This window comes from Gymnoscopelus braueri (assembly GCF_963280865.1).
Source record: "Gymnoscopelus braueri genome assembly, chromosome: 24".
NCBI lineage: Eukaryota > Metazoa > Chordata > Actinopteri > Myctophiformes > Myctophidae > Gymnoscopelus > Gymnoscopelus braueri.
The window spans coordinates 8,905,439-8,933,307 of NC_137626.1; the positions used below are offsets into that span (position 1 = coordinate 8,905,439).

At 43.0% G+C, this 27,869-nt stretch overlaps 1 long non-coding RNA gene and 1 pseudogene across 2 annotated transcripts in view; one reads left to right on the plus strand and one right to left on the minus strand.

The window, feature by feature from the left end:
• LOC308080286 overlaps positions 1–27,869 on the plus strand; it is a 408,660-nt gene that overhangs the window by 337,771 nt on the left and 43,020 nt on the right. The gene's annotated exons all lie outside the window — the stretch shown is intronic.
• On the minus strand, positions 2,967–27,859 carry LOC308080161 (annotated as a pseudogene). Its single transcript, XR_013935050.1, has 13 exons — positions 27,540–27,859; positions 26,123–26,296; positions 25,806–26,054; positions 24,887–25,061; positions 18,900–19,343; positions 18,373–18,807; positions 16,491–16,623; positions 16,147–16,296; positions 14,957–15,133; positions 13,955–13,964; positions 13,351–13,506; positions 12,972–13,041; positions 2,967–3,221 (listed from the first exon to the last, which is right to left on the minus strand). The product of XR_013935050.1 is annotated as an uncharacterized misc_RNA (transcript).

The window sequence follows — 27,869 nt, forward strand, 5'->3', positions numbered from 1 at the left end:
TTAACCTCACTCCGTCAAATGGAAGAAGCTTGCGACACACATTTTGTTTCACAGCGTACTTGCATCTGAGACTTCGGGCGCAGAATCGATGACAGACGGAGTTTCATTTTTTCAAGTTACTAGGCAGGTGATTGGATGATCCCGCCCCTAGCAGCCGCTGATTGGTTCGTATGCGCAGCGGTTCGGGCAGCTTTACTCTGTGAGCAATCCCAGACCCTCCTTCCTGAAACCAAATGCAATGCAATGCATGAGATTTCCGGAGGGAGGGGGTGTTTACCAGGCTAATGTCACATGTGTTTTCAGAAGTTTGACTTGAAAAGGAAGGAAGCAAGCACTCATGAGACGAGTTTTCGAAGTACCAATGTAGGGTGCACGGTTCAGGCGGATAAAGTTCATAGAAAGGAATACCAGCACTCACTTAAGTCCTTTTAGGCTCTTATTTATTTAGGTCATAGCTCCCCAGCAGCAGCGTCAAACCGGACGTTTCGGCCCAGAGGCCTTCTTCAGCGTATAATGACAACACACTGTTTTTGTGTCACTTATAAAGGGACCTTGGTGCCACGCACAGAGCGGTCCGGGTAACAACAAAATAAGACCGTCACTTTTTTTAACAAGAGGGTCACCATAAAACAGAAAATGCATATAAAGAAAAAGAAAAATACATAGAACGATCCTCATTTTTTTGCAGTAAAGCACCAGCTTTAAAACCTTTGTCTGTGCGAGTCCCTCAGTACCCCTTCATAAAGACACTCAGATTTCATTCAAGACTTACACATTTGTAAAAACTGCAAAACACATTTTTAAATACCGAAGTATACACAGTGTCACTCAAAAAAGAGGCATTAATCATTCATTTGTCACATCATCAATACATTGCTCTAAAAAATAAACTAATTTCACTCTAAAGTGGTATACTCTGTCTGTTTTAAACACAACAAATTATATAAGAAACAACCTAGTAAAAGTTTTTCATTTAGACCTTTAGGGTGTTCTGTTTGGAGAGTGTATCCACCATGCCTCTCGTTGCAATAGAAGTTTTTCACGATCCCCACCACTCTTTACGGGTACTGCCTCAATACCCTGAAACCTTAAAGCACAGACTTCATGTCCCACCGCATTAAAATGTCTAGCCACAGGTGATTTTTCATCCTTGTTTCTAATATTACTTTTATGTTCTGAAATTCTAACTTTAAGTTCTCTTTTGGTTTTACCCACATAACAAAGGCCACAAGGGCATTTTAGCAGATAGACCACAAACTTAGTTTTACAGGTGATGATGCTTTTAACATCAATCTTTTTTCCTGAATGTGGATGTAATACATGATTCCCTCTGATCATTGCATTGCAATAAACATAAAATAGACATAAAATGTTGCCGTGGAACATGACAGTCTGCCCTCACTAGAGAGTCCCTCACATTTTTGGCATGTTTATGTGCAAAGATGGGGGGCTCCTTAAAAACATGACCCACATTAGGATCACTTGATAACACATACCAGTATTTTTTCACAGAATTCTTAATATCAATGCACAAAGGGGAATAAGTTGTGGACAAAACTATCTTAGACTCGCCTGCACGAGCAGGTTTTGGAGTGAACAAGCTAGACCTCTCTTTCTCTCGAGCTCTCTGTACATTAACACTCAGCACTTTATCACTATAACCTTTAGTTTTGAAACGATCGCACAAGTCTTTTGCTTGTCTTTCGAAAGCACTGTCAGTACTACAGATTATTTTTGTCCTCAATAGTTGACTGTAAGGTAAGCTTCTCTTTAACCCTGAAGGATGATAACTAGAAAAATTTAAATAATTGTTTCTATCAGTTTGTTTTCTGTAGACACAAGTAGAAATCTTATCTACATCTCTCTGTACTAATACATCCAAGAACGACACTGATTCTCTACTAAACTCTAAAGTGAAGGATATCGATGGCATTCTAGAATTAATATAAACCTTAAACTCCTCCAGCTGTTCCACTGACCCAGAGAAAATGAAAAAAACTTCATCAATATATCTAAACCAACATTTTAACCAAGAAGAAAAAGGATTGTTATTGTACACAAAGTCACTCAAATGTTCCCATAAATAAATTGGCATAATTTGGTGAGCAGGGACTTCCCATGCTCACCCCTTGACACTGTAAATAATAAGAGTTCTCAAATTTGAAATAATTTTTGTTTAACACAAGTCGAGTCAGATCAGTGAGAAAATCAGTAGGGGGAGTTTTGGTCTCTCTCTGGTACAAAAAGTAAGTCAGGGCCTCGAGCCCTTCTTTATGAGGAACATTGGTGTACAGGCTAGACACATCCATAGTACACAGGAGATCTGAGTTAAGAGTGTTCTGAAACGAATCTAATTTATTTAAAAAGTCTGTAGTGTCTTTAACAAAAGAAGGAAGCTTGGCTACCAACTGTTTTATATGTAGATCTATATATTTGGACATAGGTTCAGTCAAAGACTGAGTTCCTGCTACTATAGGACGCCCCGGAATCGGTTCAACCAAACTCTTATGTATTTTAGGAAGTTTTCAGAAGTTTGATACATGTGACAAGAGCCTTTGGAACATTACGGTGTCTGATTTGATTATTTTGTTCCCTTTGCAGATTGGTGGAACGGGTTGTTTAATGTGCCTGAACGGGTTGGACACGTTCTGATAGGATCTTATGTCAACATTACATGTATTAGAAAGAGCAGAGAGGGTAGATCTGTACCGTGATCTCCAGACTGCACACATCCTGGTAGGTAGAACGTACCTGGGTCTTCACATCTACACTACCAGCCTAGAGAGAGAGAGAGATTCAGACTCACTGTAACAGGTACAACGTATTGTATATGGGTGAGATTACCATTTACAATTTAGTCATTCAGCAGACGCTCTTAATCCAGAGCGATTTACAGTAAACAAGGAAAACACGAGGTAATGCATCAAAATGCATAGAAATAGTAATCTAGGATCAAAGGTAAACCAAGAACCTATCATCAGTCTAAACAGTATAATATCAATAAATCTATAATCTGTACATTGAAACTATACACACTATAGTTATGTCTACATAATGCTATCTAAATGACATTTTATCCTTTGCATAAGCTCTATTCCTGTGAAAGTCTGATGCTGAATTCACACCAGCATAGTGTACTCTGTACTTCTCCTCCCTGCCTGTGAGCTCTCCTGCCGGGTACAGCTGCTGGCTTTGAGATGCTCGGAGCAGCAGAACTCTCACTGCAAGACAACAATAGGTTGCATCACGACCCCGTTGTTGGCTTGTAGATCAGTTCTCCATTCAACACAAAGGACTTTCCTGTGCAGGTGCTGTAACTGTTAATATGTTCATGTGGGCATGCGGCTTTGGAGTTCCTCATGCAAAACAAGTGTATTGTTTTTTTTTCATTAGTGCAGTACATGTGTGAACTGAACCCAACTCCTTGTACCAACATGGTTCAGTATGAATATGTGAACCGTTACTAGGGCTGTCACCATTACACATTTAACTTGACGATTAATTGTCACTCAAATAATTGCGATTAACGATTTAATTGTGTGTTTGGCATTGAACATTGGAACATATGAAGCCTTTTAGACTTGGTAATAAAACAAATTGCACAGGGCAGATATGACAACTAAAATATATAAAGAATTATTGACATATTTAATAATTTATAATAATAAAAAAATAGTAGAAATAGCTGATCTACAAGCTTTGTGACACGTTGTGAGCTTGTAGATCTGCTAGTTTTAATATTTAAAATGTGTGAAAATGTTTCAACAGGGAAACAATGACGATTATGCTAAATTATTGTGATTCTCAAATAATTGTGATTAGATGATGATGTAATAATTGTGACAGGCCTAACCGTTACACCTCCTAGTTGAATGTATTACATGTAGTGTTGCTGTAGTATGTTCTATGTAGCTGATTCACCTCATGAGAGCTATAGCATGCTCAGCACCTACAACAAGGCCCTCAACAACCAAGCTCCCCGCTATACCTCTCTGACCTCCTTCACCGCCACGCCCCCTCCCGCTCCCTCAGGTCTGGTGATGCCAACCTCCTGGTGGTCCCCAAGACAAAGCACTGAACCTGGGGGGTGACAGGGCCTTCTCAGTAGCAGCCCCTCTCAGCTCACATCAAAGCTGCCCCCCCACCCGCTCGTTTGAAAGCACCCTCAAAACCCATGGGTTCCATAAGTTGTACAGATGTGTGTAGTGACAGATGTCCTCACACCTCTCCTCATCCATGTTTCTGTTCCAGTGGATGCACTGTGAGGTCAAACATGTGAGAGGCATGCAGATGTCTGCAGGACTGGAGCTGGTGACAACATGGACGTCATGTGACTCTAGTCTAGTGTACCCTCATGCACAAAGTATCATTTGTCCTTCATCCTAAATCTAAATCTACTTTTACAAAACACACCAGTGTTCTGCTGTCACCTACCAGGGTCACATGAACATAAAGGAGAACGATTAGTTTGATCATCCACACATGTGTGCCAAACGTTCCAAATGTTTAATTCCCAGAAGGAAATGACAGACTAGTCTAGTAACCATGTTGATACTGTACCTATACAATACCTACAATAAGGTTCATCTTTAGTGTAGTAACCATGAAGATACCTATACAATACCTACAATAAGATTCATATTTAGTCTAGTAACCATGTTGATACCTATACAATACCACAATAAGGTTCATATTTAGTCTAGTAACCATGTTGATACCTATACAATACCACAATAAGGTTCATATTTAGTCTAGTAACCATGTTGATACCTATACAATACCTACAATAAGGTTCATCTTTAGTCTAGTCTACCATTAATAAGCTGCTCTTGTGATTAAGTTGAACATAAAGTCTAAAGCTTTGTTGAGCTGGAAATGTTGAATGTCAGTTCTACACAGACAACGATGCTACGCTGTTTTCATGTGTCATATTTATACAGGAGACATTTCCTGAATAAAAATGCATGTAACAGGACTTCTGGGATATTAAAAGCACCGTCATGTTTGTTTTAAGAAGTTTGTTGAATGTGACAAGAGCCTTTGGAAAATTACCTTGTTTGATTTTTCATTTTCAATTTACAGGTTGGTGGACTGGGTTGGTTTGGTTGTTTTATGTGCATGAAAACGGGTTGGGGGGGTTCAGTTCTGATAGATCCTCATGTTGAGTTATAGGCTAGTGACAATGGCTCCAAAAAATTGGGGTACCCCTCCCGGAGGTAGGACCAAACACATGTTTTTTTTTTAATCTATAAAGGCCTCCCATACATGAAATGGATTGTTGTATAAAAATATTTTACTGCAAAAGTGGTGAAATTGATATATAAAGTTACACCCCAAACTAAAAATAAAACCTGTCGGTCTGGGGGTTGAGGCATATAAACTCATGTAGATTCACAATGGAAGCTCTAATAGGTTTAAAACTTGGCATACTTGAAGCCAGGACTTCCTTCTACATTCTAGAAAAGACCTAATGTCAATATCTGAATGTAAATAGGAGATACAGTAATTTGAACACATACTTACAATAGGCGGAAATATAAGTCTAAAGAAATGTTTTCTTTACTTTGTAGTGAATCTGACATGGCTTGTCATAGCAAGACATTATGTCTTGTTGGAAAGGTGTGGTTCTACTGAATCCAGCAATACAAAGTATGCAAAAGTAGCTTTAATACTCATGGAGCTATGCCACAAAAGTTTAGTGGCATACGTTTAGTGACTAAACGTATATGGTGTCCCAAATGGGGAAAACATGAAACTATCTATAATCTACAGTATCACACCGATTAGTTTTATTTATTTGATGCTCAAAGTTATCCTCATAACAAGTCATTCAGTTATGTAGAGTTTATACAATTTAACATATTTGGTTACAGTAAAGTTATACTGTATTGGGCTCCACCTGCTCTATCTTATTGCCTACATGGGCTTCTTCATAAACTGACACGTAAATCATTGCAAATATTTTGGAATGTGAAAAGATGAGAAGGACTTGCCAAATCAAGTAGTTAAAAGGTAGGGTAAGTGATTTGCAATTATTCAAATAATTGCAAAATGGGTCTATGCTCTGATAGTACTCGTTACTATAGAGTGTCCTGTCCATATAAGGAGTCTCCCATGTCTCTCCAGCTCTTTATTAAACAGAAAATGCATTTACAGTGCTCTCTCCTGATTGGCTCAAATGTTGTCACCTACCTGAAAATGTACTATATTCTGTTTACTAGAGAGCTGGAGAGGCCCTGTGACCGAACAAACACTCTGTAGCAATGATTACTATCAGAATATAGTACTTTAAACTTTTAACAAAAAAACTAAGAAATTACAAAAAAATATCACTTACCCTACCTTTAATCAGCTAGCTGAAGAGTGACCTATAGCTTAAAGTTTCATTTAGTGTTACAGAGCATGTCATTGACACATGAACATTGACAATAGCAGAACCCTGACTCTGTTTCACAAGAATGGAATAGAGCCTTAATTAGTATCACTGGCAACAATATGGTTACTGTACATAGAGCCAGTACAGACAGTAGTGTACGTACAACATAGATAGTGTGATGTACAAACATTGGATCCAAATCTTTGTATCATCTGTGGTAAACATTTAGAAAAAGGAAAGAAACAAGATCCATATGTCAAAAAGCCCACAGCAGAAGGCCTTCAATAATGTTGCTCAACAGAGAGATGATGATGTTCATACAACCCTGTCTCCATATACAGATGATAAACTTTCCTTCAAAATAAAGGTAGTATATCTTATCATGTATCATGATAGAGCAAACTACTCCAGTAAGACCAACAATAATGAGCAGTTGCAAATGTTGATAGTGAGAGCATACCTGCACCAGTCTCCTCAAGAAGACTGAGTAGGGTTGATACAACATAGTTTAACATACAAAAAGATTGTTTCATTTGTGGAAAGGCCAGTACAAGACCAGAACATCTGACAACCATTATGACTGGTACAGGTAAGAGTACCAGAGACAAGGTCCATCATGTAGCATCAGAATGATTGATGAAGTTGTACATCATCGGGTGCTCTCGTATGCAGATCTCTTTGAGTATGATACCAAATATCATAAAACCTGCCTTAAACACTACATCTCTAAACGAAATATAGCAGCTTCCAGATGATAAAAGAAAAAGAACAGCAGACCAGTATCTATAACAAAGCCTTTATTAAGCTCACTGAAGTCATTGACAAAATGTTTTTCTCTAAAATAATTAAAGTGATGACACTAAACTAAGAGTTATGATGACATACTGAAGACACTGAGGTCTGAGATACAATTTGTAGAACGAGCTGGAAAGCTCGGTATGGTATGCTCTGAAGGTGTGCCCATGGTACAGTATGCAATGAGAGAAGCTGCACATCTCCAAGAAAAAACAGAAGAGACAGAAGACTGTGAAACAACAGCCAAGTCAAGATCTCTTTAAGAGACAAATACTACAAGAGCTGCAGATACAGTAGTTGTGTCATCACTTTAATTTCTTCAGAGAAAACAGTTTTATCAATGACTTCAGTGAGCTTAATAAAAACTTTGTCAAAAATACTGGTCTGGTGTTCTGATTATTTTATTTTATTTTCTTCTGGCAGCTGCTATATTTTGTTTAAAGATGTCGTGTTTTAAGGCAGCTTTATGATATCTGGCATCATACACAATGAGATACGGGTATGAGAGCAACCGATGATATACAACTTCATCAACCTTTCTGATGCTGCATGACGGACCAATTTTCTCTGGTACTCTTACCTGTACCAGTAATAATAGCTGTCAGATGTTCTGGTCTTGTTCTGGCCTTCCCACACATGAAACAATCTTTCCATATGTTAACAATGTTGTAAGAACCCTACTCAGTCTTCTTGATGAGATGGTGCAGGTATTGTTTGATCTACATGATACATGATAAGATATACTACCTTTATTTTTGAAGGAAAGTATGTAATCTGTATACAGACAGGGTTTTATGAACATCATCGTCTGTCTGTTGAGCAACATTTAGTATGAATTGAAGGTCTTCTGCTATGGGCTTTTTGACATTATGGATCTTGCTTCTTTACTTTGTCTAAATGTTTACCACAGATGATACAACAATTTGGATCGAACGTTTGTTCATCACACTACATTCTGTAAAAACCCTAACCCAAAAGTTACAGTAACCATATTGTTGCCAGTGATACTAATTAAGGCTCTGTTCCATTCTGGTGAAACAAAGTCAGGGTGCTGCTATTGTTAATGTAGGCCACTGGACAGGCTCTGTTACACTAAATGGAACTTTAAAGAAATAGTTCACCCACAAAATGACAGTTTTGTGTGTAATTGAGTAATTTTTTGGGTGAACTACTCCTTTAACTCTTACCCTGCCAGAGTTTTTTCAGAACAGTCTGTAGCCTCTGCCAGGGTTTTGACCGATTTTGGTACCTTTTCGCATAGCCACAAATTATTTTTCTCAAGTATGATTGATCCCCAGAAAATTTCTAATCACAGATGAGATTCAGGTGTGGTTTCACAAATGTCAACGAGGTCAATTTGACCTTGTTGTCATGTGTTGTTTGATGTTTGAAAATAGCTCAAAACCAGTGGTTTCAAACCAAAAAACATTGTGAATTGTTTGTCCGTTTCAATTTTAACATTGAAGTGGATGGAGCAGCAAATCTTTGGGAATTGTTATCTCCTTATTCGTTTGGAATATCGAAAAGGTGTCAATCTTAAATAATTAGAGAATCTTTTTAGATTATTTTTTTTTTTTTTCAAAGACGTTTTTAAACGTCTTTGGCAGGCAACAGCTAATTTCTCAAAGACGTTTATAAACGTCTTTGGCAGTTATAGAGTTAAGCTAGGTCACTGTCCTTCTCATCTTTTCACATTTCAAAATATTTGCAATGATACCTGTCAGTTTATGAAGAAACCCATAGGCAATAAGATACAGATAGAACAGTAGTACAGTAGTAAAACTTGACTGTAATCAAATATGTTACATGATATAAACTCTACAGAATTGACGTTATGAGGATAACTTTGAGCATCAAATGGTTGGAGCTTGGCTTTCCTCAGCCAGATTTGCTAAATAATTGTTAGTAGTTCTACTGTAGGCCTGCATTTTCTCTGCATTGTTGAAGTTGCATATATTTTGTAAATATTTTAACAATTTCAAATTTTCTCAAGTTTGGGACATTTCATACATTTTAGGGACTTCTTCACTAAGTGAATGTGTTAATATTTTTCCACCGTTGATAAGTGAATTGAAAATAAAACTAATCGGTGTGATACTGTCGATTTCATTAGGACTGTTTCATGTTCTCCCCATTTGGGACACCATATACATTTAGTGGCATAGCTCCATGAGTATTAACTCATTCACTGCCTAGAACGACTAAAACGACTTTTGTCCTTTAAGGCCATATCCACACGGAGACGTTTTAAAAAATGTCACAGAGTCGTTTTCAAAAAGTTTACCGTACACACGGAATCGTCTCAAGAAATGTGTGTGTCCACACGAAACCACTTAAAACGCCACAAACTGAAAACGCTGTAGTATATATGCCTGGCCTGTGGGTGGTGCTGTGGAGGAAAGTTACTAAGTACATTTACTCAAGTACTGTACTTAAGTACAATTGAGGTATTTTTCACTTTACTCGAGTATTTCCAAATTCCAATACTTTTACTTCTACTCCACTACATCTCAGAGGAAAATATTGTACTTTTACTCCACTACAATTATTTGAACACTTTAGTTAATACTAGTGACTTTGCAGATATAATCATGACATAATAAAACATTTATATTTATTTATTTGCCCTATTTTACATAGACTATTTAAAAATAGCCGATCTACAAGCTCACAACGCGCATCGCGACGCATTGTGAGCTTGTAGATCAGCTATTTTCAAACATTTCAGTACTTTAAGTATATTTTGATGCCAATACTTTTGTACTTTTACTTTGATTGAACTCAAGTAACATTTTGAGCACAGGCCTTTTACTTGTAACAGAGTATTTTTATATTGTGGTATTGCTACTTTTACTTGCTTTTACTTTTACTTTACTAACATTGACAGCTACTCACAACGTCTCCTGAACGCACAGTCTGTGTAAAGTCTACAACACATACACACACAATGCGTGACAGAGACATACCATACAGAGAGAAGCTGAACGCGGATGCAAAGGCACGCTAACTGGAAAAAATGTCATTACATCTGTGCCCCAGATCATGTAATGACAGTGTGCCCAGTCAGAGTCACAATCATTCATTTCATAGACTGGTTCACCTGAACCGAAAATAAAATATAGTCATCTTGAGTACTGATTATTTATATATTATTATTTATATTATTAGCGAATTATTATTATTATTATTATTATTATACTGTTCATTCATTAATCATTGAGCTAGTAAGTGAACGGAACGGAACCTGTGTTGCCAGATTTTGCGAGAAAAATAAGCAACCAGGTCTATGAAAACAAGCCCAGAAGAAGTGGCTTAGTGACATCAGCTACTTGAATGAAAATAGCCGATCTACAAGCTCACGTGAGCTTGTACATAGGCTATTTAAAAAAAACTCTTGCAATAAAATCAAGTATTCTTTATTTTATTGCAAGAGTTTTTTTTAAACATTCTAACAACACTAATGCTCTGGCACAGAACATTTTCATGAAAATATTTGAAAACCACTGGTTTAAAAAAAAAAAAAAAAATTGGAAGCAAGCCTAAATAAGCAAGAACACTTTATAAATAAGCCACACAAAAAACGCAACCCGCAACTACCAATTTTACAAGCAACTTTACAGAAAAAGCCAGAAAAAGTTCTGCCCAAAGTCGCTTATAATAAGCCGACATGGCAACGCTGATTCTCATCCAGACTCGGTCTCATCAATCAACACAACATGTTTATATTGTTATTGTGTGCTGTCATGCTTGTTTGAGCACAGGTAGAGAGCCTAAATGTGTTTGTTTCATTGTATTTAAGATATTCGATATAAATTCTTTTTTTTTAAATGCCAGATTTAGCTAATACGGCCGTAAACGTCCCATTCAAACTGCTAGCGTAGCCACTAGCGTCCTGGCTGAATTCAACCTGGTGTTTGTACTTTCTCTATTTACAACCCGTACATCTACATAAACGTTCAGATTTCAAATATAAAGTGCTTAACTCATGGCCATGGATGTTAAAATTCACTTCGAGTGGGTATAAGTACCCGTATCTTCCGTATTGTTCAATAAAAAGCATTTTAATCCGATCGGCAGCCATTTTCTCATAGAGTTATAATGTTTTAGAGTGCAATACTCCTCCCAACCGGTAGGGTCGCGTAATTCAAGTCAATGGAGAAAATTCGAAGTCAATGGCCACCAATCGGATTAAAATGATTTTTATTGAACAATACGGAAGATAGGTGTACTTATGCGGGCCCATACATAAGTGTAACATCCGTGGCCATGGGGTCAGCACTTTATATTAGAAATATGAGCGTTTATGTAGATGAACGGGTTATAAATGGAGAAAGTGCAAACACCAGGTTGAAGTTCATCCATGATCGTCGTAACAGACGACCGTCATGTGATCCATGGTCAACAGCAATGCGTTTGTTTTCATTCTTATAAGACCGCATGGCTCATTTGTATGCACGTGAATATACTGTACATTAAAAAGTAACTAAGCGGAAAGTAACTAAATACATTTACTCCATGTCCACTTGTGGCTGTAAAAGCCCTATTGCGTTAAGTAGTACAAACGCAACGCTGACGGGGTCGGGGTGTTTGTTGTTGGGGGGGGGGGGCGGGCGGCGGCGCATGCAGGGTCGGGGGGGGTTCGGGGGGCACGCATGCAGGGGGGGGGTGCTCGGCGCATGCGGGTTAAGCGAGAGGTGGAGCTATAGCGTCATCGTTTCAGGAAAGAAGCGTATTTGGTTGTACACACGGAGACGCAAGGGTGGCGTCTTCGGGGGGTGGGGGAACGGGGGGGGGACGGGGGCCGACGGGGGGGGCACGGGGGGGGGCGGGTTTAAGCGAGAGGTGGAGCTATAGCGTCATCGGTTCAGGAAAGATGCGTATTGCCGTATTTGGTTGTACACACGGAGACGCAAGGGTGGCGTTTTCAGATTAATTCACTCTGGGACCCGTTTTCAAAAATAAGCGTATTGCAGACCTAAAACGCCGGCTCCGTGTGGCCAAAACGTGCAAACGATTAAAAACGTATGCGGTTTCACCTAAAATCGTATCCGTGTGGATGTGGCCTAAGCCTCCACTGCCAAGAACGACTAAAACGACTTTTAATTTTTTCAAAAAAAAAAAAAATCTTTTTTTTTTTTTTTTCTTATTTATTTATTTAATTTTTAACCTAAAGACCAAGGAGATATGATTTGTTGAAGATCTAGACTCCAATCCACTTCCAAAAAATTACAATTGGTATTGCTGGATTCAGTAGAACCACACCTTTCCAACAAGACATCATATGTCCTGCTATGACAATCCATGTCAAAACACTGCAAAGTAAAGAAAACATTTCTTTAGATTTACATTTCCGCCTAATGTAAGTATGTGTTCAAATGACTGTATCTCCTAGTTACATTCAGATATTGACATTTGGTCTTTCCTAGAATGTAGAAGGAAGTCCTGGCTTCAAGTATGCCAAGTTTTAAACCTATCAGAGCTTCCATTGTGAATCTACATGAGTTTATATGCCTCAACCCCCAGACGGCCAGGCTTTATTTTTTGTTTGGGGTGTATAACTTTATATATCAATTTCACCACTTTTGCAGTAAAATATTTGTATACAACAATCCATTTCATGTATGGGAGGCCTTAAAGATGAGCAAAAACTATGTTGTGTTTGGTCCTACCTCCGGGAGGGGTATCTCGAAAACTAAAGCCCTTTTTGGCTGTTTGTCACAGGCCTATTAGGCGGTCTGACCCGTGCATCACTAACGTATGTAATGTTGTATTAGAAAGAGCAGGGAGAGTAGATCTGTACCTGTGATCTCCAGACTGCACACATCCTGGTAGGTAGAACGTACCTGGGTCTTCACATGTACACTATGAGCCTACAGGAGAGAGAGAGAGTTTCAGACTCACTATCAGATACTAAATGTAAATTAATTTCCTACTTTATCATTCTACAGTATCACACAAAAGTATAGCCGATCTACAAGCTAAAACACGTTGTGATCTGCTATTTGTGCTAATTTTGAATTCTGAAAGTAACAGTCATGGACATATGAGGTTTCCACCCGACAGCGACGATAATTATGTGAAATGAATCAAGACTGAGCAACTGCATGACCTATTTCTAAACTAAGATGTACAGATCATTTCCAAACAAGCTGCCAGAGATGAGCATGGAGTGTCTGTACTTCTCCTCCCTGCCTGTGAGCTCTCCTGCCGGGCACAGCTGCTGGCTTTGAGCCTCTCTGCACAGTGGAGCTCTCACTGCAAGACAACAATGTGTTGCATGGAGACACGTTGAGGGCTTGTAGATCAGTGTGGAACACCAGACGACTCATATAGATCTGTTCTCCATTCAACACAGAAGACTTTCCTCTTTGTGCTTCCTTAATAAATAGACTTAAAAGACTCCACTACATACTATCAGCCACTTGTATGATAATGCTGTTCCAACTGTGGTGTTAGAGAGCCACCTTGTGGTCAATTTGAGCAACAACATTTCTTCTTTGTATAGTGACTCAAACCATGCGTTTAGTTTTCTGTTTATTTGCTTCATAGGAACCCAAAGCTACTGTATAGTAACACCTGATGTTTGTGAATTGAGTGGTGGTGTTCCAATAAAAGGACTGTGACCCTTGGACTTGTGGTCCTGATAGATCACCTGTGGTGGAATGTTTTTAGTGGACCTGGTACATTAGTTTTAGTTAGGGTTAGAGTAGCATCAGTGAGCCATTACTTCATTTCAACAATGGTGGAAACCATGGAAAGATTAAGGCTCACTGAAAGCTCTACCCTTGATGTACTTTTGGAATATCACACATCACATTAAGAACAACATCTACATTTGAAGAGTAAACCTAACAACGTATGTTGTTGCCAAGAGAGCAACAACACAATAGTAAATCACAACACAACATGCAGTATTACACATTAATGTGATGTGAAACACATTATTCACTCCAATGTGTTTCATGAATTAAACAATTAAAGACAGGTTCATTTGAAAATTGCCCAAAGAAAAACATGAAAATGTCATCATAAGACAAACTAGACGGGGTCTAATAATGGTGTGGCTGCATGTTGATCTGATCTTCATGTGTCCAGTCTATGACGCCAGTCATCCATGATGGATCTATGACACATGACTCCATATTTGAGCATGGTTTCAGCCTAATTTGACAGCCATTCACCTCCTCTTATAGACAGCTTGTCTCTGAGACTAGCTAGTTATGGTAGACAGTTAAACAGTTATAGGTAGCTTAAATGACATCATATAAACGTCATCTGAGCCCAAATGTGGAGAATCCAAGACCCTTTGACTTTCATCCTTTGATTAAAAATATGATGATTAAAAAAAGTAAATGTTAAATATTTCAGAGTATAGAACATTATGTGAACAAAACCTAGCAGGTTCCATGTGAGCCTAGTGTCAGTGTGCACAAGACATGTGCTGTTGATCTGTCCAGCAGTTTGCCGGATTATCTCTGGACAAGCAGACACACAGACAGACCCTCTTATAGACGACTAGCCTTTTTCAGAGCCATGCCATAAAATAGAAAGAAAGGGGAAAAAATCTATTATTCTGATCCACTCTTATTATAATAGGTTTAGCATCAAAAATTGACTTAAATGAAGGTTAGACACAGGTATAGTGTGTGCGTGTGTGTGTGTGTGTGTGTGTGTGTGTGTGTGTGTGTGTGTGTGTGTGTGTGTGTGTGTGTGTGTGTGTGTGTGTGTGTGTGGGCCCGTTACCTTCAGTGTGTGCATGGTGGCCCCTCAGAAGGAAGTGGGGGCCAGCAGTGTGGGTGGGGGGGGGGGGGGGGGGGGGGGAGTCCAGCCTGGGAGCCGGCCGCCGCCACCAGGCTCTTACAGTTGATGAGGAAGTTGATGAGGGTGAAGGTGTGAGCTCCCTCCACCTGCACCACAGACTCAGGCTTGTGGTCCACACACACCCAGCTATGCTCTTTACCACTGGAGAGGAGAACGGCACGGTCAAGGACTTCTACACGCTCAACTAGTCACACAGACCTCCCACAACAAACTGATTCCACTACTTCTCAGCCTAAAGCCCACGACCCACCTGATTCCAACACATTGTGCTAGTCTGGGATGGCTCAGGGTAGGAGAAAGGGTTAAGTAATTAAACATGGGATTGGTTTTTAAGATAGTTAAAGGGACAGTGCCCTCAATACCCTCATACCTGACTAACTAACTACTTCTCCAAAGTGAGTGACTCCCACAGCCACAATACTAGAGGGAGAGACAACCATCTTGTACCACTCACTCATAGAACAAACATGGGAACATTCTCATTCTACTACTCTGCAGTGGTGGAAAAAGTACTTTTTTTTTTTTTTGCTTAAGTAAAAGTAGCAATACTGCAATATAGGAATACTCTTTTACAAGTAAAAGTCTGGAATTAATTTACTTGAGTAAAAGCACAAAGGGACTGGCAGAAAAATGTACTTGAAGTACCAAAAGTAGAAAGTACTCATTATGCAGAATGTCCCATTTCACAAGTTTTCAAAAATCTATTGAAAATAGCAGATCTACAAGCTCACAATGCGTCGCATCGCATTGTGAGCTTGTAGATCGGCTATTTTTAACTGGCCGAAATGTATATAGGGCTGAATTGGGTAATGTATGTTTTGTAATAATAATCAAAATCTACAAAGTAACTAGTAACTAAAGTTTTCAAATAATTGTAGTGGAGTAAAAGTACAGTATTTGCCTCTGAGATGTAGTGGAGTAGAAGTAAACATACTGAAAAGTGGAAATACTCCAGTAAAGTAAAAAATACCAGGACCACAATGGAAACAAGTCCCCTGGACTTTTTTGTGTTATCCTTTTAGCCCAAATGTCTGACTGTACCTCATGCTGTTTACATTTCTGTCTGATTAAGTATTCATTCAATCAATCAATCACAGAGATTATGGAGGATTATGGTCAAACGCTGGACTGGTGACATGGCTGGTGAAGGATACAGCTGAATGGAGATGCTGTCTGCTTTCTTTATCTTGTCCTGGATGTCCATCTCCTCCAGCCAGGAGAAACCACTCTCCAGGTCATCTTCATCGGCGGCGTCCTCTTCCTCGTCGGCAGCGCAGTCTTCCACCTCTTTTGACTCAGAGAGCCTGGAAGATGGCAATAAAAACAACAAGAAAACTATAAATATAAAGCTTCTTCTACAGTGCTTTAATCTCAATCTGACTGAAGTCAAGTCTCAAAATGAGGTAGTGTAGGGTAGTATAATGTCTATAAAAGGTGGAAATGTACACTGGAGAGTGACTGAGAGGAGGAGAATAGAATGAAATGAGATGTGTCTTACTCTGTGTCATCGTCCTCTCCACGTTGTGTTGAGGATCCCTGCTGCCCCCTGCTCCTTCTCTTCTCCTCCACTAGGGGCAAACTGAACTCAATACCTAAACACGATAGACACACAACGATAGACCACTCATATACTGGAACAGATAGATACAGCCTCTAGTCTGATGTCATTACTTCTGTGTCAGTGACCGGGTGCTTAGAAGCTCAGGAGTATAGAAGGTAAGGGCATAAAAGACCCATTGAAATCTCTAATTGTCCTTGAAGTCAGAGGGACATTTTTGACCTGAGTATTTGCTTTTGCTGTAATCATTTTACATTTAGTAGTTCAGTGCAATTTGTCCAACAAATGTAACCTAGCTAGATGTAGGTAGGGTGGGTCATTTACAGAGTCTGTCTAACACCAACTGTGTGGTACTGGGTCAGCAAGCTGACAGCCCAGACTAACATTTACCACTAATCAGAGGTCATGTTTTGCATGACAGACAGTCCTGATACAAGAAGCAAAAGTCAAACACACACTAACTGAGTCCCTGGGAGAGATATATATGACTTCTATTCAACACTTATAATGCTCTCCTGGTGACATCACTGGGTCTGCAAAATGTTTAAATCTATTAACTATTCAAGGCAAATGAGTTCATGCAGAGGTTTGTAGTTTGGGTGAGAGATTATGCACTGAATAAATCAACTGTATTGGATGAAAAAGAAAGAAAAGCCTGCTGCAATACATACTATACTGCAGCATTCAGGCCTAGTCCAGATGTACACAGTCACAGGTAGGTTTATAAGCCTGTCAACACCTGACCGTCTGGCTCTCACTGACTTCAATGCATTCCTTCTAGGGGTGTAACGATACGTTTTAACAACGATTCACTAGGCAAAGAAACACACCTCTATGGAAGTTTAAAGTTTTTATTGAATAAATAGAAATGGAATGGAATGAATGATAATGAAATGGAATGAATGATAATGATAATGAAATGGAATGAATGAAATGAAATGGAATGAATGATAATGATAATGAAATTGGAATGGAAGTAATGTAATGTAATGTGATGTAATGTAATGGAAGGAGGGGTGGAGGTTTCCGGGGGAGGGTCGCCGACCCTGGAGTCTCTGGGGTGGAGGTCGTTAGCGCGATCAGCACGGTGCTCGTGGTAGGTAGAGGAATCATCGGCACGGCACGTCTAGGCTGTTACCCCCCTGCAGGAACCTGTGAAGAGAAAAAGGAAGAGCGAAAGGAGAGAGCGAGAGAGAAAGAAAGAGAGAAAGTCGTGGGAGCTTTGGAGGAGAAAGGGGTGGTGGGGGGATACGAAAAGCATAGAGGCTTCTGGGTAGAATGGGCACAGTATAAATAGTGCCAGTTAGATAGGTGAGTGGGGTGAGTGGGTGGAGTAAAGGTGTGTTTCTCCGCCTCCTGAACATCTGTTGTTCCAACGCCATTTCACTAGGCAAAGAAACACACCTCTATGGAAGTTTAAAGTTTTTATTGAATAAATAGAAATGGAATGGAATGAATGATAATGAAATGGAATGAATGATAATGATAATGAAATGGAATGAATGAAATGAAATGGAATGAATGATAATGATAATGAAATTGGAATGGAAGTAATGTAATGTAATGTGATGTAATGTAATGGAAGGAGGGGTGGAGGTTTCCGGGGGAGGGTCGCCGACCCTGGAGTCTCTGGGGTGGAGGTCGTTAGCGCGATCAGCACGGTGCTCGTGGTAGGTAGAGGAATCATCGGCACGGCACGTCTAGGCTGTTACCCCCAAAAATTTAGCAGAGATCGGTAACTAAATTAATGAATTATGTGCGATTCTGAGGTCCTGGAGGTTAGTGCGGATGTATCTCTGGTAGGCCTGGGAGGACCATCTACCTAGCAATTGTACTGTGTGGTCCTGGAGGCCTCGGCTGGCGGCAGTTGAAGCGGCGCCGATGCGAAACGAATGGCCTGAGAAATTCTCTGCAGAGAATCCGGATAGGGTGAGGATTTGGCGGAGGTGGTGTAGGAACCAGCTGCGGGTGGCTACGGTTCCGAATTCGTTAATGAAGAGTGGGTCTGAGGGTAGGGCGTTTTGGGAAAGTCTGGTGCGGACGTAGTTAGCCAGGGGTTCGAAAGGGCTGACTGGGGAATTGAGACGGAACAGGTAGATGGGTGTTAGCCGGTACTGGGACGATTTGCTCTGTTTGATAGTGAAGACCAGCGTGTTGTTGTCGTGGACTGCTAGGTCGGAAAGGCAGGGGGAGATGGAAGAAACGAAATGGGTATTGGCTGTGGTGAATTCAGAGCATCTGAGGAAGCCAAAGAAGGCTAACAGAAACATGGATTCGAGAGTGGAGTTGGTGAAGGGGTTGGCGTAGCCGGATCTAATAGTGAGAATGCAGGCGGTGAGTATATCTATAGTGAGGGGTAAACGACTGGGAGGAAGGCGCGGTTCGTTGCGCTGCAATCCTTTGAGTATGAGGGCGATTTGGGGGTGCTGAGTGAATAGGTGGGGTGAACCGGTGATGAGTTTCGTGAAAAAAGTGATTCCACAGAGGTAAGCTCTGATTGTGGAAGAGTATGTGTGTGTATGGAACGGGTGGAGTGACAGTGACTAATGTAAGCTGACATTGTAAGAAGGTCTAGTGAGGGAAAGTGTATGTCATGAGTGTGGTGGAAATACTTAAAACTTCTCCAGGCTGTCCAGTAGGAGGACAGAGTGGAGTCGGCTACGCCTTGGAGGGCAGACTGCTGGGACTGGAGGATGAGGTGGTGGAGAGGATGGGCTATGGAAAAATGATGTCCGAAAATGGAGGAACCGGGACAGGATGCGGGTCTGAGTGAGGAGCCAGTGTCTTGAACTTCTGAAAGAGAAAGCGGGAAAGTGCGTCAGCAATGGCATTGTGGTGACCTGGGATGTGGGCAGCTCTGATAATGAATTGATGGGAAACGGAAAGCCATGTGAGGCGGCGCAGGAGTGACATGATGGGGAGTGATGAGGAACGGCCTTTATTAATGATGTGGACGACGGACAGGTTGTCGGAATGGATCAGAATGCTGTGGCTGGTCCATTCTGAACCCCACAGGGCTGCGGAGATGACAATGGGGTAAAGCTCGTACAGGGTGGATGACTGTGTGTGGTCCGGGTCGAGCTGGTGGAAACCGTCTGGCCAAGGGGACGAAAACCATCGTCCTGCATAGTAGCCTCCGAATCCTGCGGAGGGGGCGGCATCGGTGTACAGCTGTATGTCCTCTGGGGAGGAAATGAAATCGTTGTAGAAGAAGGTTATACCGTTCCAGTGTGAGAGGAGGAGATGCCAAAGCCGGAGTTCCATCTGGCACTGAGGGTCAAAAGTGACCTGGTGGTGGAGGGAAGGGACAGTGGTAGAGAGGTGTAGGAGATTTGAAATGAAAGAACGGCCTTGGGGAATGATACGCATGGCATAGTTGAGGTGGCCGAGCAGGGAGAGGAGCTGCTGTTTGCTGCACTGGAGGATGTCCAGGTAGTTAGAGAGGAGCAGGGTGATCCGGTCGAGTTTTTCGGGGGGTAGGGAGGCTTGGAAAGCAATGGTGTCCAGGGTTATTCCGAGGAATTCTATGGCAGTGAATGGACCTTCCGTTTTCTCCAGGGCGAGGGGGACGCCTAGAGCGTTGAAAACGGAGGTCAGAGTGGTGAGGCCGGAGGCAGGAGGGGCTGATGGAGGGGTGACTACTAGGAAGTCATCCAGCAGGTGGGTGACGTAGGGGAGTTTGTAGTTATTAACCAGGATCCAGCAAAGGGCTTCGGCGAGGGTGTCAAATACTTTGGGGCTACTCTTACACCCGAATGTTAGCCGGACGGCAAAGTAGTAGGCGTCCTGCCAGAAAACCCCAAAAAGAGGCCAGCTGTCTGGGTGGAGTGGGAGGACCTTAAAAGCTGCTGTGACGTCTGCTTTTGCGAGCCACGCGCCTTTACCGGCTAGCCGGATCAAATTAATGGCGCCGTCTACGGTGGAATACTGCATGGAATAATATTGACTAGGGATGAGGCTGTTGATGCTTGGTGTGGAAGTGCCGTGGGGGGAGGAAAGGTCGACTATAATCCTCTTTTTTCCTGAATATTTCCTAGTGGCGATTCCGATGGGACTGATGCGGCAGTTGGGAAAAGGTGGGGTGGGAAAAGGGCCGATCATGAAACCGTTGGCCACTTCCTTGGCCAGCAGGGTGGTGACTGTGTCAGGGTCGGTGGTGGCTGACTGGAGGTTGCGGCAAAGGTGGGTGTCGGTGGGGAGGGTGACAAGGCCAGGGGAAAAGCCGAAATTGAGGCCTCCTAGGAGGAAGCAGGCGGTTGCTGGGTCTGGGTGGTTAGATAATTCGGAAGCCAAGGCGGGAATATTGATAGGAGTGGAGAGGTACTTGGAATGTCAGCTAGGGCCGGAAGGTTTGGTGGGGTGTTGGGGGCAGGTAGCCCTGGCATGTGCACCACCGCAGTGGCTGCAAACGTGCAATAATTTGCATGAATTAGACGAGCAGCCTAAATCATTAAAATTATTACACACCATAGATTTCCCGCAAAACAAAACTGGGCGCCCGCGCCGGTCGGTTGTCTTGTTGTTTGCGGGGTAAATGGGGGAGGGTGTGGGAGGCGCAGTGGTTAAGCCAAGGAGGGAGGGGGGGGAAGGGCCCGGGGCTGATCTGGCTGTGGTGGCACGGGAAGTTGATGGGCGGGGAGCAGCTAGGGTGCACGGGCTGGCGGGGTGGGCGGGGTTCCCGCAGAGGCTGCAGGAAACTGCCGCCCTGCCAGCGTAGAGGCGGCAGTAGAGCTCCAGATCTAATTGGCCCCAGTAGGTGGCCATGTTCCATTGCTGGATCCTGGCGGCAGCTGTAGCAGAGAACTGGCGGTGGTACTCTTGGTAGATGGTTCCTCCAAAGCGAACGGCTTGGTCTAGGACCACCGCCAGGTAGTCGTCTAGCTCTTGGCGTCGGGCTGGAAAGACGGAGCAGATTACATCTCGGTAGATACCGAACGCCAGGCAAAACTCTGCTATGGTGAGGACGGATGAACGTGTTGGGGCGGCGCTGCGGAGCTGTATTGATATGTCTCCGCAGTCCACGAAGCGGGGTTCATTATTGCTGGAGGGGCGGAGTAGTGAGCTTAGGTCGATGGCGTTACCTAGGAGGATCTGGTTGCGGAGGGCTGCTGAGATAGACTGGGGGTTCCTGGACAGCGCGTTAGGTGGTGTGTCCACGGGTCGAGCTGTGGAGAGGGAAAAGGGAGGATGGGGGGAGGGGTTATTGAGAGGAGGACAGGATAGCAAAGCGGGTGGTAGTGGGGCGATGCCACCGCAGCTCGTGGCAGCGATGTTTGGCTGGGTGGCATGCCCTGGAGAAGAAGAGAAATTGAAAATAGGCGGAGCCTGGGGTGTGCTGGTGCCAGGTGTGGCCACGGCAGCGCTTAGTTGTTGAGAAAAAGGAACAGAGGAAAATTGAGATGGATGTAGGGATGGGTGAGGGGGAGGGGGGGATGAAAGTGCAGCCTGCGGGACAAGGGATGATAAGACAGACAACAAAGACATTAGAGGGTGGGTGGCAGGCACGGGGTTAACATTAAACGGAAAAGTATGAGCACTAGCAGTAGTAGTCGTAGTAGTAGTGTTGGTATTGGGATTAGCAATGGTAGTCATAGTAGTGGTAGTATTAGGAATAGCGGTAGTAGTCATGGTAGTAGTAGTAGGTAGGGAGGATATAGCTGCGGAAGGGCTGGTGGAGACGTTGATCTGGTCAGGCGCTGCCTGGCCAGCCCTGAGCCCTCCGGAACGGTGGGTGACGTCATCCGGTGGCGCCGCTCTGGCTGGAGCGGTGTGGCGCGTGACGTCATCGGGTGGCGCCGCTCTGGCTGGAACGGTGCGGCGCCGGCGCGTGACGTCATCGGGTGGCGCCCGGCTTGAAGAAGGACCCGGTGTTGTTTGTGCTGTAACGAACAGCTGGAACAGCCCCGCTTTATTCATGGACCGGGGGAAAGCGATGCCAAGGGATCGGAGCTGCCGCTGTAGACCCACCACGGTCATATCCCCGATTTCTAGCTGCGGGGTCCGGGTGCTTCGGTGGCTCCTCTGTGTTGCGGGGATAGCCGGCGGGGATCTCCGAGCCGCTCTATGATGTTGGTCCGATCTCCTGGTGGTTCGGCCCCGTTCCTGTTCCCGAGGGTTCGGGTGGTGGTGTGTGGATGTGCGGGACCGACCTGAAGTTCTGGAGGGCTGACCCGATGGTGGAATGGCGGAGGAGCGGTTGGAGAAACTGGACTGTCTGGAAAAAGCGGAAGCGACGGAGATGCTGGGTGAGATGGAGTGGCGGTCGCGGCGAGGCTGAGGCTGGCTGGCAGGTAAGGGTGAGATGGCGGATGGCGAGATACCCCTGTTGGTGGGCGTCGGGCTCCGTTGGACGATAGAGTCGTCTTCTGATGCAAATAAGTCAATCGAACTCATTTTTGCTTAAGAGAGCGGTACAAGCTAGCGCAAGCGAGCTTGTACGATACGAAAAGCATAGAGGCTTCTGGGTAGAATGGGCACAGTATAAATAGTGCCAGTTAGATAGGTGAGTGGGGTGAGTGGGTGGAGTAAAGGTGTGTTTCTCCGCCTCCTGAACATCTGTTGTTCCAACGCCATTTCGATACGTATCACGATACTTGGTTGTCGATACGATACATGAACGATACAGGTTAATTTAGAACGATACGATACGTTTCGATTCAGCGATTTAGTCGATACGATACATGAACGATACAGGACAGGTTAATTTAGAACGATACGATTCGATTCAATGATTTAAAATCGATATAGTAACTATTTATTTACCCAAAAATTCTGTGTGAAAAATAAATACCTGGATACTGGATATAAACCCCTCTTTCTCTTTTCTTCTTCTTAAAAGTACTTAGTATTGATATAATTGATTATTTGCATTGCAGAACGATTCGATACGATTATTTGCATTGCAAAACGATTCGATACGATTCAAAGTCAAACGATACGATATTTAGCTGTTTGCATATCGATATAGTAGATCGTTGAAAATTCAAAACGATGCATCGATGCAGTTACTGTATCGTTACGGGCCTAATTCCTTCACTATCGGCTCTAGTTCTCCCAGTGTCTAGAACGTGACATATCTTTACTCTTAGCCTTGTTACAGTCCACTACCAGCACAAATACCGTCTATACCGTCATACTGTTGGGAGTATGTAGCAGTGACCTCTATAGCCCATTCTGATGCCCCTGTTCCTCAATATGATGGAATAGTAACTGTGCGTTTATGTGTAAACATGACATGCAAAAATGCCTGTTTTTGTGTAGACAGAGCTTCAATGTCTGACTTGTAGATTTGATAGTTTATCAAATCTGCTGCCTTGAACAACACTGTAAACTAACAGAGTGGAATAGAAGACAATGAGTCAATCTACAGAAAAGTTGACATTATCTTCCAAGACACACACACACACACACACACACACACACACACACACACACACACACACACACACACACACACACAGGTAGAAGTATGGACACAGATTTCAACAGACTGTAGAGAGAAGACAGACTGACTGACCTGCAGACAGACAGATAGTTGGTTGTCTACTTGTTTCACACTGGGACACAAATTTCAAGGCAAATCATTTGGACCCAAGGATATAGATATATAGATATTTGTTTTGTAATGTAACATTTTAGAGCATAGTTTTGAGGTGGAAGATTCCTGTCCTCCACAAATCACATCAAATCTAATACAGTAACCTACTAACCAATCAGCCAAATGCTGTTTCAAGAAGAGCTTATGTTACCATGTTGAACTTCATACTCAGAATGCACTCATTTGTCACAAATGACCCATGGTGGCTCTGGAATCAAGCACTATAGGATTGATACAGGAAAACATTAAACAGCTGATAACAGTAAAACCACTACAGGGGCTTTTTAAATAACACAGCCTTCCTCTATTAGAGGTGTTCTTTGTCCATGACCTTGTCAGAACATGTGTTGACCCTATACTGAGGTAACTGCAGAGGAAATGCAGGCACTCGCCACAAACACCGCGCGCACGGTTCAAAGAGATTTAGACTAAATCAAACGATCACCAGCAGTCACTTCAAGTACTTGACGTTTATTTTCTGGCAGTGGCACGGGCAGCAACAGACGGACACGTTTCAGCATGAGCCTTCCTCAGTGCTGAAGAGCAACGTGTCGATCGCGGTCGAGCGGTTGGTTACCACTGCTCTACAACATGTGTTTAAACCATCTACCCGTGTCCCTGAGTGTCTGAGGAACCCAAGCCACAGAGGTAGCTGCTGGCAACGACTTTCTACAGCCAGTTACTAGTGGTGTGATGTCATTTTATAGCACTGTGGAAAAAGGAAAAGTATGGATCTTACCACTCATCAGACTCTGCTGCAGCGCTGCATCCTGTGCCCAGGGGGCGCTCTTCCCGGCAAAGCTCCTCTCTGCGTTGATCCTGGGGAACAGTGAGAGCCAGGGCAGGGAGGGATGCTGCCAGTACACCAGGCTCTGCTGGAAGGCACAGCGCAGCTCCGTACACGACCTGGGGTCCTGGGATACAGAGATAAACAGTGTGAGGGTGTGTTACGTGTTAATGCCACGTGACCCACTTTGGGGGTCCTGACCTGCGGGTTGAGCAGCAGTGAGGTAGCAGTACCTGTATGCTGTGGGGCAGGGTGGTGTAATGATAATGATAATGAATTTATTTTTGTATAGCACCTTTCCAAACAAAGTTACAAGGTGCTGAACAGATTAAGGTTAAAAACAACAACAAAGCAATGCAAAAAATAGAAAAACAGTTTGACTACACACATAACAACATTAGAGTGTGTACAGTCATATAAAAACACTAGAGGTAGGTTTTCAGTGGTGATTTAAACAGAGGCACGGATGGTGCTAACCTCAGCTGCACCGGCAGTGCGTTCCACAGTGTAGGTGCCCGGGCAGCGAAGGCCCGATCACCCCGGGTTACTAGGTTAGTGTATGGTACCTCCAGGAGGGCCTTATCTGAGGATCTAAGAGTGCGCTCAGACTTTGGAGGGGACAGCATTTCAAAGATATAGGTAGGGGCCAGCCCATGCAGGGCTTTATAAGTAATAAGTAAAATTTGGAGCTCACAGGCAGCCAGTGAAGGGCGGCTAGTATTGGTGTAATATGGTCTCGTTTTTTCGTATTGGTAAGTAATCTAGCAGCAGAGTTTTGTATCAATTGCAGGCGGGATGTGACTTTCATGGCACGGCCAGAGTAGAGGGAGTTGCAGTAGTCGAGGCGTGTTGATATGAGAGCATGAATTACCTTTTCGAGATCGGGGGCTGACAGGAATGGCTTGATTTTCGCAATGTTCCTCAACTGAAAATAACAGGATTGAACAACTGATTTTATTTGTCTATTAAAAGAGAGGTCGGAGTCAAAAATCACACCCAGATTAGGGGCTGCAGGTGTGACATTCATGGAAAGGGAGCCAAGTTGTGAGTGGAGGGAGAGGGTTGAGCTAGGGGAATCGAATATAATAATCTCTGATTTTGACTCATGAAGGAAATGTTGGGTTATCCAGTGTTTGATGTCGGAGAGACAGGCCAGAAGGTGTGAAATATTTCCTGAACCGGGTGTACTGGGCTCTGCACTGCTGTGTCAGTCAGACCTGCAGCCTCCTCCTGGGCTCTGGGCTGCTCTGCCCAGGAGAACGGCAGCTGGGAGGTGAACAGGACCCTCGTCTCAGGCTCCAGTTGGTCGGGTACTCCTCACAGACAGGGGGCGCTATGGGGGCTGGGTCGCTGACCTGGGGACTATGGAGAGAGACATAATGAAGGTAAACAACAGGGTACATTAGTTACTAGACAGACACTGATGAGAGATGGAGAGAGATTGGTCTTTATTGATGATAAAGGTATGCAGGCTTCAGGTAGAAATGTGTTGATAATGTTGTGAACATGTGAATAATGTGACATTAAAGTTAGGATGCAGAGAAACCCACCTGCAGCAGTGGAGCCTTCATCTCTTCATCAAACAGGGAGTCATCCTCAGAGAAGGACAGAGGCTTCTAAAGCAGGAGGAGAAATGATATCAAGTTGCTTGATGGTTCATTAAAAGTAAAAGTCCTCTTCTACACACAGGCATGCAAACAGCCCCGAGGTGAAAAAGGTGACAACATGTTGTTTTCTTTCGGGTCAGGTGTCACACAATTGCCCTATTTGAGTTCAAAAAGGTGACTGTAGCTGAAAAGTGACACTTTTGCATGTCTGTACACAACACTGACATTACACCTGACTCTGCCTCTCTCAAACAGGAGATAAAGGGTTAATACATGACAGTAATGCTTATTAACAAGATGCTTTTATGGGAAATAGACACATTTTCTGTCTACATTTTCTTTACAAGAGACTTTGAAGAAGAACTAGCCCAAAGTCGCTTATAATAAGCAGACATGGCAACACTGAGCGTGAGTGTTCAGGGTTGCCAGGTTTTGCGAGAGAAACAAGCAACCAAGTCTATGAAAACAAGCCCAAAAGAAGCAAGCCCTTCGCCCTTTAACCTGCACGCTACACGACCTGGCGCTGAAATGGACAGCTGTTGTTTCTGATGCTGCATATAAGCAAATGCTGATTTTGCCTAAAACAAATTGTTATATGATATTTTTGCCATAATTGCCCACCCCTATCAATAGTTATATCAGCATGCCCATATATGGGCAATTGGGCATATACTGATGACATCAGGGATCTCCATATGGGAATAAAAAGGACTAATAGACACACAGATCTCCATATATGGGCATATCAGTCACATGGTGGTGGCACCTAGGTGTTCAACTTCTAGTTACTAATACTTACAGAACGTGGACATTACTACAGTCTGGTCTCTGAATGGTCTGGTCTCTGCTGCACCAACATGTCACTAACTACACATTAATGAGTATATAGTGACTGACAATAACCTTTGAATCTCTTACAGCCTTTTCTCTGAATACGTCTGACTTCTGACTAACTTGTGTTGTCACTATACGAGTACTGTGTGTAGTAATCTAAATACCTGTAATGATGTGGAACCCAGTGGTTCTCATGGGGTCTTTGAGGTTCCAGGTTGTGGACGGACAGGAGGAGCGGCCACGGGGAGAAAAGCCGCACGCAGCCCGGGGACGAGTCTCTCTGCGCGGGGCTGCTGGAGGCTTCACTCCGGCCTCTTTTCCTCCTCATCCGCATGATGTCCGCCGGTCGCTTGAAGCTGGGAGAGTATCCGTCCTGTTGGGACATTCTGGACAACTGGTGACACGATGAGCTCCAAACAGCAACGACAACACGGTGGCTTTTCTTAGTTGATGTGGAGCTGATGTGTTTTCACTCTTCACTACTTTACACAGCT